This window comes from Rhinatrema bivittatum, chromosome 3 (genome assembly GCF_901001135.1).
Source record: "Rhinatrema bivittatum chromosome 3, aRhiBiv1.1, whole genome shotgun sequence".
In the NCBI taxonomy this organism is placed as follows: Eukaryota; Metazoa; Chordata; class Amphibia; order Gymnophiona; family Rhinatrematidae; genus Rhinatrema; species Rhinatrema bivittatum.
The window spans coordinates 300,100,009-300,115,556 of record NC_042617.1 but is presented as its reverse complement, the minus strand read 5'-3'; positions in this window follow the sequence as shown (position 1 = coordinate 300,115,556).

Below are 15,548 nucleotides of genomic sequence, written 5' to 3'. Positions count from 1 at the left end.
AGAAGGTTGAATGAACCCTTTAGCCAAGTTCTCTTGTATGTAGTTAGACATAGCCTTGGTTTCAGTCAGCGAAAGTGGGTACACCCTTCCGCGAGGGGGCTCGAAGTTTGGAAAAAAATTAATCACACAGTCAAAGGACCAGTGCGGTGGTAATGTGTCTTCAGCCTTTTTTGAAAACACATCAGCATACATGGAGTACTGCAGCGGGAGACCAGGAAGAGACATCATGGTGGTTAAACAAGGCAGTGGTGACACGACTTCCAAGCAACTTTTTGACAGGAGTTGCCCTATCGGGAAAGTTATAGGGTGTCCCAGTCGAATTGTGGGGTATAGAGTTTCAACCATGGAAGTCCAAGAACCACTGGATGAATAGCTTTGTCTAGTACGAGAAGAGAAATGGTCTATGTGTGCATAGATCCAGTACGCAGTTGGATAGGAACTGTGGAGCAAGTAACTTCGCCAGGTAACGGCTCACTATGGATCAAGAAGAGCAATAGTGGCATGGGAGTGCAGACCGTGGGGATCCGGAGGTGCTCCACCAGCTGCCATAGAATAAAATTACCACCAGCCTTGGAATCCACTAAGGCTAAGAGTGTGAAATTCCAAATTTCCTGAGTTGATAGAGACAGGTAAGGTTAATGGAGGAGAGGGTGATGTCAGGCCTAGGATGAGTCTTCCGGTGGAACCTAGGCCTGGAGGTTTCCCGGAATGAGTGGGCAGGCAGGTACCACATGTCCGGGTTGACCACAGTACATACATAGCCCTGAATGTAGACGGCGACGTTTTTCCTTCGAGGATAAGTGGCTGTGGCTCATCTGCATGGGTTCCTCTTCATTGGCCTCTTGTGGAGTAGCGATCTTTGTAGAAGGAGCAGGGTGTGAGCAGGGGATACCCGCAGCCACCCTCTTGGGTGCTCAGATCTCTTGTGAGCATTCATGAAGATGGCGGTCAATACATCCAGCGAGATCTATGAGGGCATCCAGGGTATCTGGAAGTTCTTGAGCTGCCAGCTCATCTTTGATATGCGGACTCAGCCCTTCAAGAAAAATCGCACGCAGGCAGCCTAAATCCCAGTGTAGTTCAGACGCAAGGGTTCTAAACTTGATGACGTTTTCAGAAAGGGGTCTGGAGCCTTGGTGAATGCACAGCAACATGGAGCCATGATGGTCTTGCGAGCAGGGTCATCAAAGACAGAGCGAAAAAGAGCGAGGAAGCCTGTCAGATCTTGGATTCCCATGTAGCAATCAAGGCACAGATCCAGCAGTGGTACTCACAGCGACAAGAAGAAGGCAGAAGTCCCATAGAAGCCTTAGGAGAAGGCAAGCTGTAAGCCGGGTGAAAGGCCCTCTGAGGAGCGGATAGCCAAGAGACGAGGGGGGCCCCCGAGGAGCTGGTACCCAATAGTCTCACACCACGGAAACAAACCGGAACAAGCAGAGTAGAAGCTGGAACAACAGTAAGTGAACTCGTTGCCAAGTCAGCGGCTTTCTGGGCAGGCCAGATTAAATATGAGAGCAGAGTGACGTCATCTGTTAGGGACACCCCCGAGGTTCCTGCCATGACATGGTTAAAGCTGGTCGGGAAGCACATGTGCGCACCTAAGGACCCTCTCGGGTAAGATGGTGGTCAGAAGCTTCCACGCTGCTCGGATAGGCCTGGGAATGGAGGCCAGAAGGCTGATGGTAACTGGCCAAAGCCGCGAATTCGTCCAATGGGGCCAAGGTTGTGAAAAGAGAGGTGAGCAATGGCGGCCGCAGCCTTTTGTGGCTGTGGAGCGTAACAGAGATTGGGTGCTATGCGGCCTGAATCCAAACCCAGTTCGGGCTAAGAGAAGTAGAAGGAAACCATAGGATAAGTGAACTCTGATAATTGATGTTTTGTTGCTGGACTGTGTGATTCACAAGTTTTATTTGCAACACAGCCTAGTCATCTTTTTTATATTGGTCTGACAATTTCTACAGTAAACTCTTTTTTCTTTTGGCATACAAGTTGGTGTGGACAGTGTTTTCTTTTAGTGTGCATCCTTGGCCAAGTTTTGCCCTGAAAGTTATCTTGTCCCCAGCTGTTTCCCCACCTTTGGAAGACTGGACAGTAGCTCCCCAGGGCTGGGAAGGTGACCCTGGAGGAATAAAGGTAGGGTTTTCCTTCCCTTTATTGACAGCTAATCTGTCATACCTCACATACTCTCCCATATTCATAGCAGCACACCAATGGTATACCTCATTGAATTCCACTCCCACCAAATACAGTCTGCACAAGTCATTAGGCTCTTTATTATACACATACAGAAGTAATGCAGTATTTATTTATTTATAACTTTTATATACCTACATTCAAATGAATATCACATCGGTTTACATTCAACTGGGGTAACAACGTAAGCAAAGGACTGGAAAATAAAAGTTACATCTAACAGGGGTTTCAAAGGAACGGGGATGAGGAAAGAGAGATAGGAAGACCTAGAGAGAGAAGAGATAAGGGTAGATTGTACGTAACTATATTGCATCACAATATTACATCACAATATATTATATCACATTATATTAAGTATTCATGAAAAGCTGACAAGAAACTCATTGCTCCTGTAGCAGGAGCTCCGTTTGGCTGTCGGGCTACACCCAGGGAGCTACAATGCTGGCATTCATCTGGTGGGAGTGTGAGTGTGTTGGGGGGGGGGGTGAGGCTTACGATACCCTCATAGGCCCTTGATGGGGGTCATGTCTGTGCCAGACTGGCATATCTTCCAAACCCCTGCTCTCAGATACTATGCAGATTTTTTAGTAGGAGCCAGGATAAAAAGCCAATGAAAAAAAAAGCCCTCTCCATTCTCATCCACTGCTCAGTCCAAAGAGAGTCTCAGAGTCCAGTAGATGGTGTCAACAAAAATTGTTTTTAGTCCAAAAATCAAACACCAAGCAAGAATTGAGAAAATCAAAAACAGCATCAGGAAAATCAATGACAGCAGAACAATGTTCTTCTTGTCCATGATACTCCTCCTTGGTGTTCTTCTCTCCCCTGCACCAGCATCCATCTCCAATAATCCTTCCCATTGGAGGGTAGGACAGTTCTTTTCTAGTTCCAATATACAAAATCTGGGAAAAAGTGGAAAAATCCCTAGACCAAATCCTAGCCTTCACAATCAAATCACTCCAACTCTTGCTGGAATGTCCAAAAATATCAATGCATTGAAATACTTTCAATGCATTGCATGTATTCATGCATAACCAAACATACACATGTATGATATGTGTGAGTTATAAAATACTATCACAGATCTCTGCACAGCCATATGCGCGTATATAGCACCACATGGAGTTGTTTGAAAGTTATCTTCCCTGTGTAGTACTAGGAAGGCTCTGTATGTGACAGCCAAATAGCATTTAGCATTTATTAGTATTTATTATTTGCACTCATCGCACAGAGCAGTTTGAGGCAAAGTACAAAATAAATCACGTTCATAGTAAATAAAACAAACAGAAAAAAGAAAAATTACAAAGTAAAAACCAAATAAATACAAATGTAGTATAATAAAGTATTTTAACGATCAAAATGAAGAAAGATATTTTAATTAAGATCATGCATACCTAGCTGAGTCTTATCAGGATGTTGATTCAGGTCACTCCTGACTATAAGGGAGCTTAAATAAAAAGTTTTTTAGAGGCTTCGTAAATGAATTATATGTTTCAGCCATTCTAAACTGCATAGGCAGGGAATTCCACACAGTTGGGCCTGCAATCAAAAAGACTTGTTCCCTAGTAAATACCTCATGAATATATGCAACCCCTGTCCCGGTCAGCTCTTGGGCATGGGTGCACAGAGGGAAGACCTCAGGTCATGCCAGCTCCATGGCCTCCTCGGGTTCCTGCATAGGGGAGAAAAGTTCACTCTTTTCAAGGCCCTTAGGGTTTAGTTCACACAAGGGCTCTTCTGCATACCAAGCAGGTGACACAAAAATCATTCTGCACTCACAGGCTGTTATTAAAAAATAAAGTTCTTTCACTATAAAGCTGATGGCAGGAAAATAATGTCCTAAACTGGTGCACCAAAAGCAAGAAAAGTCCAAAATAGTGCAAATGATTCCTTCCTACAAAAGTAAGTTCTTTGGGGCAGTTATCCTTTCACTTGGGTCCTTGTGAGTGACGGAAACTTCTCAAATTTTTGTCATTCTCTGTTTCTCTCTCTCTCTGGAGTCTCCGGTTGATTTGACACTCTAGGCACTTGTCTGTGCTTAAATATGCCACTGAGTGAAGGTTGAGATCCTGTCTATTTAAATCTGCATTTACTATGGGTATATGAAAAAGTTTATTGTGGTATCCCATGAATTCTGATTATTCAGTATGATTAGTCTTACTCCATGCTATACCTGTTATTAGTGCCTGGTATCAGAACAAGAAAATAAAGTTAACAGTTTGAATCTTTGAGAGTGACGTGTCTCTGCTTATACTTCATTTGTGCTAGCACTAAGGGTACTTCTGGGGCCAGATTTCATGGAGAGTAGAAGGATGGCATCTTCCTTGTCCAGTCAACTGAAGATTTGTAAGCTACCCCCTACTGTCTCTATTCAGGTCCACTTCACCATCTGCATGATATAGCGTTGGAACCTATTAAATAAATTTGGTCAATGGACTCTTTGATAAATAGGGAAAACCCGGAATGGGGCTACATCCATAGAGGTGAATTTTAAAAGTTAGGTGCGCGCCAAAATTCAGAGATTGTATGCGTGTAGGGCATGCGCGTGTTCGCCTGATTTTAAAAGCCGCCCTACATGCGCGCACATCTCCCGATATGTGAATATCTCATTTGGAATGAAAAAGGGGTGGGGTGTGGATGTTCTGGGGCAGGGCCAAGAGATGTGTTCGCAAGTACCTATGCGCCTGGGCACGTGCCCACCTCCAGTGCCGCATAAGTTTACTTCTGCTATGGAGGAGATGTACATTAAAAAAAATCATGCATCCCTGAGGGGTTTAAGGGGTCTGGGATAACTAGGGGGTGTGCAGGCTGAAGAACCAGAGAGCTCTAGATTGGACGAACTGGTAGACGGACTGGTGAAACTGGTCATGGCGTGGACTCGCACCTATTATAAAATTCCCTCACTTGCACAGCTCAAACCTCACTTTGCGTGGCTGTGTACGCCCACTTGCAAAATCGGGTACAGACATATGTGCGCCCAGTCTGTTTTATAATGTACGCGCATAAGCATGTGTATGTTATAGAATTTCCACGTCTCTGGGCATGTGCCAACAGACATGTGTACATGTGCACCCGCACTCTCATGCACCCATTTGAAAGTTACTGTCCCTATCTGACAAAAACCTGTGACCCGCCTTTTCTTAAAGGTGAAGCCCCATAGTCCACTGACCATGAAGAGGAAGAAGAGGAAGAGAAGGGACCTGGAAGAGATAACCGTGACAAGACTGTCTACCAAAGGAATATAGTTATACAGACACATTTTTAAGGTGAGCAAGTATTTATTTACAGTGTATATGACATATCCTCTGTATTGTTAGGGTTGTGGGCCCTTGCGCTGTGGTGTGATTAGCGCAGCCAGATGAGCAAACCCATCCGACCCACACTGACAGCTGGCGGTTGTACCTCAAATGGGACAGGCAGGAACTTCACCTATATCAACCATCTGCCCCACAGGTTGAGTCCTTGGGTTCTAATGGCCGACACATCTTAGGACGATCCCTGGGGTAGTTTCCAGGTGAGAATCCAAGTCCAGGCGACGGTTGGGGAAGGAAGCAGACACCGAAGATCCATGTCCAAAGCAGAGGGTTGAGTCCAGGAGGCAATGAGGAGAGTCAGAGAGCAAGCTGAGGTCAAACCAGCAGATCAAGCCTGGGGAAACAGACAAGAGAAGGGGCTGAGATAAATCACAACACAGAGGAAGAGGACTGGGTAATGAAGAAGGACTACAACACAGAAGCACAACAAGAGGCACAGGAATACTAGCACAACAAGGACACAGGAACACAAGCAGATGGGACAAGGATAGACAAGGCAAGGAGAAGCAACATGCACTGAGGAGCAGAACTATCAGGAGACCTGTTGCCAAGGTGCCAGATGCTCCTCAGAAGGAGCTTTAAATGGAGGAGTCCTGATGATGTCATCAAAGGGTGCCATGGCTGAGTTCCCGCTGCAGGCCTTTAAGAAGCTGACTGTCTAGCGTGTGCCTGCCTAGCAGAGGACAAGGGGACCACTGTCCAGCAGCATTCCATGCTGCATTGGGCAGCTTTCATTGGAGGAGTCGGCATCCTAGTCGCAGGGCAGATTCGGCAATGTTGTGGGGCAAGTGAGGCAGCTCGCGGGACCATCCCTTGAGCCGTCAAACCTAACATACACACAGAAACTGGGGTATATATTTGTTAATCTGAACACCTAACTTATTTCCACAGGCAGCCTGTGGGTTGCTGTTGCCAACTGCTCTCTTTGTCAAACCACGAGACAGATTTGCCTCAAGGGAAAAGCGATCATAACTCACACTGCCCTTGGAGGGTGCTGTCAGCTGAAGCAGTAGGAAGGGGGAAGGCTTGAACATGGAGCCAGAAGGGGAAAGGCTTCTTGAGAGCCCTTAGTACAAGGGGGGAGAGGAGGAGAGGCCTGAGATGATGAAGATGGGGATGAGGAAGGAGATGCATAAGGGAGCTCTGAACCCATCTTTTGCAGGATGTGCTCCAGTGCATCCTTAATGCCGTGGAGCTCACCCTGCATGCCCTTGAGGGGATTGGCAATACAACCATTCTAGGCATGATCCTCTCTTCACAGGGATTGAAAACCACCTCTAGCGCTGTTACAGGAGGCTGGGCTGGCTCTTTTCGACTTGCCAGGATGGTGGCATCTTCCTTCTCTTCTGGATAAAGATGTGGCATTGGTGTATTTCATCCAATATGAAGCACTTATACTTCACAATGGAAGCTCTTCCTCCTTCGCCTCCATCCTGGCATTTGCTGGCTTTATATCACCTGATATATAAACCAAAAGAGGGGAAAATGATATCCACCAAAAAATAATCCAATCCACCCAGTAGAAGCAAAACAATGTTTTATATCAATATAAAATAAACAAAAATTTTATTTATAATGCAAAACTGCCACATGCAAAACTTTTTTTTAATTGAATTAAAAGGCATCATATGGACAGACAAAAGTTAAATTTATACTTTTGAATCTTGGTCTTGACCATCATCATGTGTCCCAGTCCACATTTTTCTTTGTTGTCTTTTAAGTGAAAATGTGAGCTACAAAATTACTAAAGAAAACATTTACATGTCCTTAAAAGATATATCTTCAAAGAACAATTTCAATGTCCTAATGGACACATCAGCAAAAAAACATTCAAATTGTACTTGTTATGACTGCCGGTCGCAGACGGCTGTGACTACTTACATCTTGTACTGTCCTACTTCCCTCTCCAGGTCTGCTTGCGGTGCTGGCTAGTCTCCACTGCCACATATCTCCTGGTTCCTCGTGGCGGCTGGGACGCCGCTGCCACCAACGCCGACTACGGGCCTTCCTAGGCGCGCGCACACGCTACCGGGCCCTCTTTTGAAGTTGCTACGGCGGGAACCTCAGGGGTGTCCCTGACTGATGACATCACTGGCTCAGGGTTCTTAAGCACCGCCTTTGCTCCCTACTAGCCGACTTGGCAATGAGTTCCATCGCTACTCTACTGACTCCTATCTCCTCAGACCTGTGGTGACCGTTTCGGACCCCTCTTGGACTTTGGATCCTGGTTCAGGTACCCGCTTCTCGTGGGCCTATGTGCACCATCTCTGGAGACTTGGTCTCCTGGCTTCCCCCGCTCCTCGGGCTAGCTCTGCTAGCGAATAGTATGTATTGCATGTGATTTATAGTGTATAAAATCATGTATCATTCAAAAATGCCATAACTAGAAAAATATTTAAACAAATCGAAAAAACATTCACATCTTAAAAAAGGAGAATGTATCAATCAATCATCATCATTAGAAATGAACAACTACTCCTTTTTCATAAAAGAATTAATATGAAAGCCAATCTCTAAATTTAAAACAAACGGTTTCACTGTGCACAACTTGAAGATCCAGAGTTAGCAGCTAATAAAGTGCTTAGCGGTGATTACTTTACTTGGGTAGGGCAGGGTGATTGTTTACCCTATGCCTTCTTTGTAGGCTTGACTGAATAACCAGGTTTTGAGTAGTTTTCTAAATATTTTTGTGTTGTTTTGTTGTCTTAGGTTTTCCGGTAGGGTGTTCCATAGGCGTGGTCCGGCTATTGATATTGCTCTTTTTCTTACGGTAGTGAGTTTAGCGGTTGTGACTGATAGGATGGCTAGCTTGGTTTTGTTTGTTGATCTAGTGTTATGTAGAGTATTGTGTTTTTGTATTATGGTGTTTAGGCAGGCGTTTTCATTGTTGTGTATTGCATTGTGAAAGATAATTAGTGCTTTGTATTCAATTCATTTTCTACAGGTAGCCAATGTAGTCCTTTTAGAACAGGGGTGATGTGGTCTGTTTTTGTTTGTAACATAGACATGTGACATGTCACAACTACATAAAAATAATTTAAAACAATAAAACTAATAAGTAGATAATACAGAGATGATCAGCAGGATTGGTGAGTAGAGGTAAAATTAAATTAATATATACTTGTGAAAACAGGAATGTCTTGAGAGACTATCTGAATTTAGAGAATTCCTTTTCTGTACATAAGCACCCCTCCTGGCAGCTATTGTGTGCATTCTAAGTGGTGGAAATGTACAAAGATGTAAAATACTTGCATCCTCTCCTAATTTCCTGTCGAATATATGCATATAAGGGGAACAATTTGCTGTCTTAATTGTACATGTGCACTTTTATGAAATAGAGGATAAATGTACTCACAAAATATGTACATATTTTCATTCAGTAATGCATATATATTCCCCCATTTCTGGATATACTATAAGACTGAGAAGTAGGATTCCTGTTTTATGAGGATGCCCTAGTAATGCTCAAGAGTTTTAGAAGTGTTCACTCTAAGTCATATGTGTTCATTTTTCTAATTATCTTAAGCCTGTATCCTTCCTGGCTGGGTCCTAGTAACTTACAGGTATGACAGGGTGTCATATTCTGACCCCTGTAAGTAGTTTGCCCTTTGCTTCTATGGCGTTGAGTCATTCCAGGGAAGATGCCATAGATTCAAGGATATGTTGCTGCTCCATGACCTTTTGGGTTAGTCCAGGAATGGCCTGACGAGCGGAAGCCTCTGCCGGGTCCATGGCCTTGGTATTCTGTTACGAATTCAGAAGTTGGACCCCTGTTCCGAGGTAGAGTTGGTGCTACCCAACCAGACAGAGGACCCATTGAGTCTCTACCGTTGGAGGGCAAGGCTTGGTGAGATGAGTGTAGAAGGAGGACTTCACCCTGGAGCCTGTAGGGATCTGGCCGCTGGGACTTACAGAACTCCCTGAAGATTACTGAAGGTCTGGACGCAGGCACCACCTGCAGGTCGTGGATTCCAGACGGCTGGCGCCTCCAGCTAGTTGTAGGTAGTCCGAGAGTGGAAGTCGAAGAAGAATCCAAAGCCGGTCCAGGGGTCGAAGTCCAGAGAGCGGTCCAAAGCCAGTCCAGAGGTCGAAGTCCAGAGAGCGGTCCAAAGCCAGTCCAAGAACAGATGGGAGAGAGGTCTGAAGCCAGTCCAGGAACAACACAGGAGAAGGGTCCAAAGCCAATCCGAAGTCAACGCCGAGAACTCACCACAGCCGGTCCGAAGGTCAGGTACCCGAAAGAGTCAATCCAGCGAGGAAGGAGGAGCAGAAGCAGGACGAAGAAACAAAGGAGACCAGGAACGCAGGAACAGGAAACCAGGAACAAGCCTCAATACCTAGACCAGAAGGAGGAATCTCAAGAGGGAGCCACGACACTTCCTGTCGTGGCCCCTTTAAATCCAGTCTTCAGCCATGCGCGCGGGTCTAGGAGGTCCGGCGGGGGCGGAGTCATCCAGACGGTGGCCATCTTAGATGCGGCACTGCCGCAAAGAAACATTCAGGCAGCAGCTGCTGGCTCCTGTGGGCATCCCTGGACGAACCCGACGCCGCGGGTTGGTTACCGGCTCCGGTCGCAGACCACCGCGGCTGGTGGCCATAACAGCTCCAGTACTGCTCTCTACATCGATGGTGGGGGTGGTGGGAATCTGGAACCAGGGAGTTGCTGATGATGGCCAAGAGTAACAGATAAGTATGAGGGAAAAAAAAAGTGTGAAAGCTTGCTGGGCAGACTGGATGGGCCGTTTGGTCTTCTTCTGCCGTCATTTCTATGTTTCTATATTTCAAACAGAGAAGACAGCATTAATAGGAGGTGTAGCAGCAGCAGCAGCAAAGGAGAATAGATAGCAAGTTTTAGGAATGTCTGAAACATGATAACAGAATGATTCAACAATCTGATTTATATGTGGAGCAAACATATGTTGAGAATCAAAGAATATGCTGAGACACTAAGTGCCTGAGGGAAGTGAAATCACTTGGTCTATCGGGGGATCGGGCATCCCCCAGTGGGCTGATGCAGTTGGTCATGTGATATTTGACACCAGCATGTGAAGAGAGAAAGGCCCAAAGGAGATAGCAACTAAAGGAAAATGTACTACGGGCTGCCGCTGGAGCCCAGGTTAGCAGCGGCTGAAGAGTGGAGAGATTCTGCAAACCACCGTCACTGGAGCCCAGGACACCACTGGAGTCCAGGCTGGCGGCAGCTGAAGAGTGGAGTGACCCTGTGGGCAGTCGGCGGTGGCAAGGCCATCCACGGCTGAAGAGTGGAGTAACGCTGTGGTCCACTGCCGAAGGCCAGGCCTGCTGGGCCAAAGAATGAGAAGAGGCTCCAAGTGAGAGAGGCAACTTGCTTGTGTGTGTGAGTGGCAGGATATGTGAGTGTGTATGTGTGAGTGGCAGCTTGTGAGGGGTGTGTGTGTCTGTGTCTGTGTCTGTGTGTTTGCACCATTTTTCCTTTGCTAATCCATGACAATCTCAGGTATGGAAAGCAGGATATTTTTTTTCTGATATAAAAAAATTGTTGGGTGTTATTTCATTAATCTACTCTTTTGAAATATTTTATTGGTGTTTGGGAAAATTCTTTTTAAATTTCTGTTTTGAAATATTTGTTCATTTTATTAGTATTTATTGATTTGGTTTTACTATTATGTTTTTATATCTTAGTTTTTATTGTTCAGTATTTTATGAGCAGTAGTAATGTTTGTTTTTCTATTGTTTTCTATTGTTTTCTATTGTTTTCTATAGAATCCGGCTTGTTGCATTTTCCAGTTTAGATTTTGTCTGTACATTTCTTTTTATTCTTTATGATCTCTTCATTCTGCATTTGATGAGTCTGCATGTGTGACTGAGGTGAGATATTTTGTTAGCGTGTAGTTTCTTTGCAGGGATTTTTAGAAGCCTGGCTTATTCTATTTTCCTAACAGGAGGTGTATTGGGGTTTGGGGGTTTTGCAGTATTGCCTTTTCATATTTAGGGCTGTTACTGTTTGAGTGCTGGCAGTTAGTGCTGTTTTGGAATGGAAGGTTCACTATTTTGTAATTTAGTTAACTCATGGCTTTCTGAAGGCCAAACCCGCCCGCCCCCTTTGAAAATGCGTGCAGTGAATGCAAGGCCCTGCACATGCTTAACTCCTGGTTTTTTTTGCGCGCAGTGGGGTAGATTTTCAGACGAGCGCGAACAGCCTACTTTTGTTTGCGCTCCAGGCGCAAACAAAAGTACGCTGGATTTTAGTAGATACGCGCGTAGTCGCGCGTATCTACTAAAATCCTGGATCGGCGCGCGCAAGGCTATCGATTTCGTATAGCCTGCGCGCGCCGAGCCGCGCAGCCTACCCCCGTTCCCTCCTAGGCCGCTCCGAAATCGGAGCGGCCTAGAAGGGAACTTTCCTTTGCCCTCCCCTCACCTTCCCCTCCCTAACCCACCCGCCCGGCCCTGTCTAAACCCCCATCCTACCTTTGTCGGGGGATTTACGCCTCCCAGAGGGAGGCGTAAATCCCCGCGCGCCAGCGGGCCTCCTGCGCGCCGGGCCGCGACCTGGGGGCGGGTACGGAGGGCGCGGCCACGCCCCCGGGCCGTAGCCACGCCCCCGTACCCGCCCCCAAAACGCTGCCGACACGCCCCCGCAACGCCGCGCGCTCCGGCCCCGCCCCCCGACACGCCCCCCGACACGCCCACTCCGAAAACCCCGGGACTTACGCGAGTCCCGGGGTTCTGCGCGCGCCGGGAGGCCTATGTAAAATAGGCTTCCCGGCGCGCAGGGCCCTGCTCGCGTAAATCCGCCCGGTTTTGGGCGGATTTACGCGAGCAGGGCTCTGAAAATCCGCCCCAGTGGTTTTAAAATCTACCTGAGAAAAATTAAGTGCAAATATCCAAGGGTACTTTATACCTGTGGCAAATTTCAAAGTGAAAGTACTCGCTTGCTTTAGTTTTGAAACTTGGGATAAATTCTGTAGGTATAAAGCACCCATGGACTTTATCCCAAAAATGAACTCCTCTTTGAATAGAGCCCAAGAAGAGAAGATTGGATACAGTAGAGATGACGATAAAGAAGAGAGAATTTGATGTGAGTATTAATTCTTCACCTTTTTCTCTCCAGCCTTTCCCAAACTTTCATTTTCTCATGCCCTCCAGCTTTCTTTCCTTTCTTTTTGCCATTCCTCCAAGTTTCTTTCCATCTTTTCTTCTTTTTTTCTTCCTTCCCAATCTCACTGCTTACTTCTGTTCCCAAGCTTATTCTGTCTCTCCTTACCTAGCTCCTTCTCGTCTTCCTGTCTCTCCTGCTTTTCCACTCTTCCATCTGTCTGCCAGGGCTGGGCTTACCAGGACCTGAGGATTACACTCACTATTAGTTCTAGCTGTCTCTTTTCTTCCTGGTCACAAGAGATCACAGTTTTGTCTTTTCCTCTTATGGAGCTAGAGTTGCCACCTGACCCCCTAGGTCAACAGAACACAGGCTGACCCAGTTCTGATTGTGCCACACTGCATGCATGGATGTGTCGTTCTGATTTTTCCCATGGTTTTCTCTTAAGAAAGTCAGAACGACACATTCATGCATGCAGCGGGAAAACAGCAGGACTGAATCAGCTTCCCCTCTTAACTGGGTTGAGGCGGTAACCCTGTTTGGCGTTTTCTCAGAGAGCTGGACAATTTTCCTCCACTTAGCTTTTGCTTGACTCATCTGTGAGTATCTCAAGCAAGCTGCTACCGGACCCTTGGCTTCAGCTTGACTCAAACCTGCCTTGACTTGCCTAACTATTCAGCTACAAATATCATAAGTACAATGAAGGCAATTTCATATATTCTATGTTTCACTTGCCACATCAATTACAGTTTCATTGGACTAGTAGAATTATTTGTCTACTAGTCCAATGGAAGGAGTCTTGTGGACCAATTAAAATTTGGGCCAAAAAGTACAAACAGCCAAAGCCAATGCTTTGAGCTGTTTGCACAATATTAAAACATGGCATCTTTTGCCCAGGGATTAATTTCTTGCAGCTTCAGAAAGAGTAAAAAAAAAATCACAGAATAAATTGTGCAAGTGAAAACTTGTGTAGAAAATGCTGTGGGACTTTTGTCCTTATGGATTATTATGAATCATACAAATGTTCTACACAACATTTTGCATGCATGAGGTTGTTTTTTTCTTTCCCCCTGTAGCATTTTATTCCCTCCTAGCAGCTGCAGGAAATTAAATCTACTGTTTCAATACTGTGCAAACCAAACCTGACTTGCAGAGTTTCTGAAACTTATTGGCCCTGCTGTTGCCTGAAATTTAAATCTTGCCCAGAAATAAAGGGCCGGATTTTAAAAAGTTTACGTGCGTGCGTAAATCCGAAGTTTACGCGCTTCTTTTAAAATCTACCCCAAAGCATGGGGTAGATCTACCCCATGCATCTACCCCAAAGCAAACCTTTAGGATTATAGGGGGCAATTTTCAAATCCATTTGCACTGGGACAAAATCTGTGGCTACTTTTAACCAGCAGACTTCTCCCTTTCACTTGGAAACGTGCCCCAGGTTCAAAGTATCCTGTTTGCATGGGCCATTTTTTTTTTATTGGAAATAATGTAGATTTTAAAAAGCAATTTATGTCCTCCCTGGACATAAATATTTCTCCAGGGACTCCTCCTCTAAAAGTGACTAAAAGTAACTTGTGGACATTTGGCCATTCTAAGTAAAGGCAGAGAGCAAAATTATGGGCAGGAACTACTTTTTACTGGCGTAAATGAATTAGAGAATTGTCTTCTGTGAGGGGACTTTTATAACTCTGCGGGCATGGCTGAAGTCTGTGTGTAACTGCTATACTCAGACTGCAGCCAGCATTTTCAATGTGAATTTATGCACTTAGGGGTTGATTTTAAGACCGGTGCATGTGCACCAATTTTATAACATGAACGCGTCACCGCACGCATGAAAAAGTAAGGAGTTATGGGTTCAGTCATTTTTTTTCCATTTAAGTGGCTTTTCATCTGCCTAAATCATACGCAAGTAAGAACATAAAGTTGGCCACATAAAAAAGAGGAGTTAGGCTATAGCATTTTGGAGATGTGCTAGGGAAGATAAACCTCTTTTGGTATAGATTAACGTTGTGCTAAATAGTGACAAAAGACATCCAGTCTTCAAATAATTTTAACCTTTTCCTCTAGCCCCTCCCTCCCCAGTTCCATTCTCAAGCAGTGGAGAAAGGTTCATTTCTAGGCCCTTGATGTTTGCAAACTTGGACTATAATAAAATAATCTCCATACTGTAAGATGGTGTTCCAGCTTAAATCTTTACTAAAAGAAACCATCTTCAGGGTGGCAGTCTAGCAAAGAGTACATTTTTATCATGTACAGCACCTAGAATGTCTTCAAAATCATGTGATTAATGAATATAAATACATTAATAAATTAATTAATACATGTACTTAAAGATGAATCTGTTCCTTCTATTTTTCACACTCAAAAACCAATAAAACGGGATCCTTTTGCTTCACTATTGCAGCTACCCTAAGGAGCAGTCTCCGGGGGGGTCCTAAGCCTCATAGCACACCCCTTGGTACCTGAACTACAGCTGAATGCACTTTGAGCTGGAAATAGAATTTCTTAAGCATCTGCTGCTCCTCTAATAAGGTAATTCCCCTGTCCTCCCTTCCTTCCACTCCATCCCCATTGCCAGGTAGTTAGTGCAGCGGGCTGTGATCAAGGAAAGCCAGGGCTCAAATCACACCGGTTCTCCTTTTGACCGTGGGCAAGCCATTTCACCCCTCATTGTCTTAGGTACAAGCTTAGTGGGTCAAAAAGCTCCGTTCAACATGGGAAAAGCAATTAGCTGTAGCAACCCTATAGCCAACGTGGCCTGGGCCTTGTGCTTCAATACACAAAGGTCAGGCCATCAGTTGGGAGATGAGACAGTATCCACTGGCACAGACTGTGCAGGTTGGCAGACTGAGACAGGGGTGGGTCTTTTGTTAGCTCCCCTACGCTGAATGAAGAAATCTGTGCCGGTCATCAGGCACTGATGGAGTGAGTCTTTCATCTGTGGTGCAGCCAGAGGCAGGAGAATGATA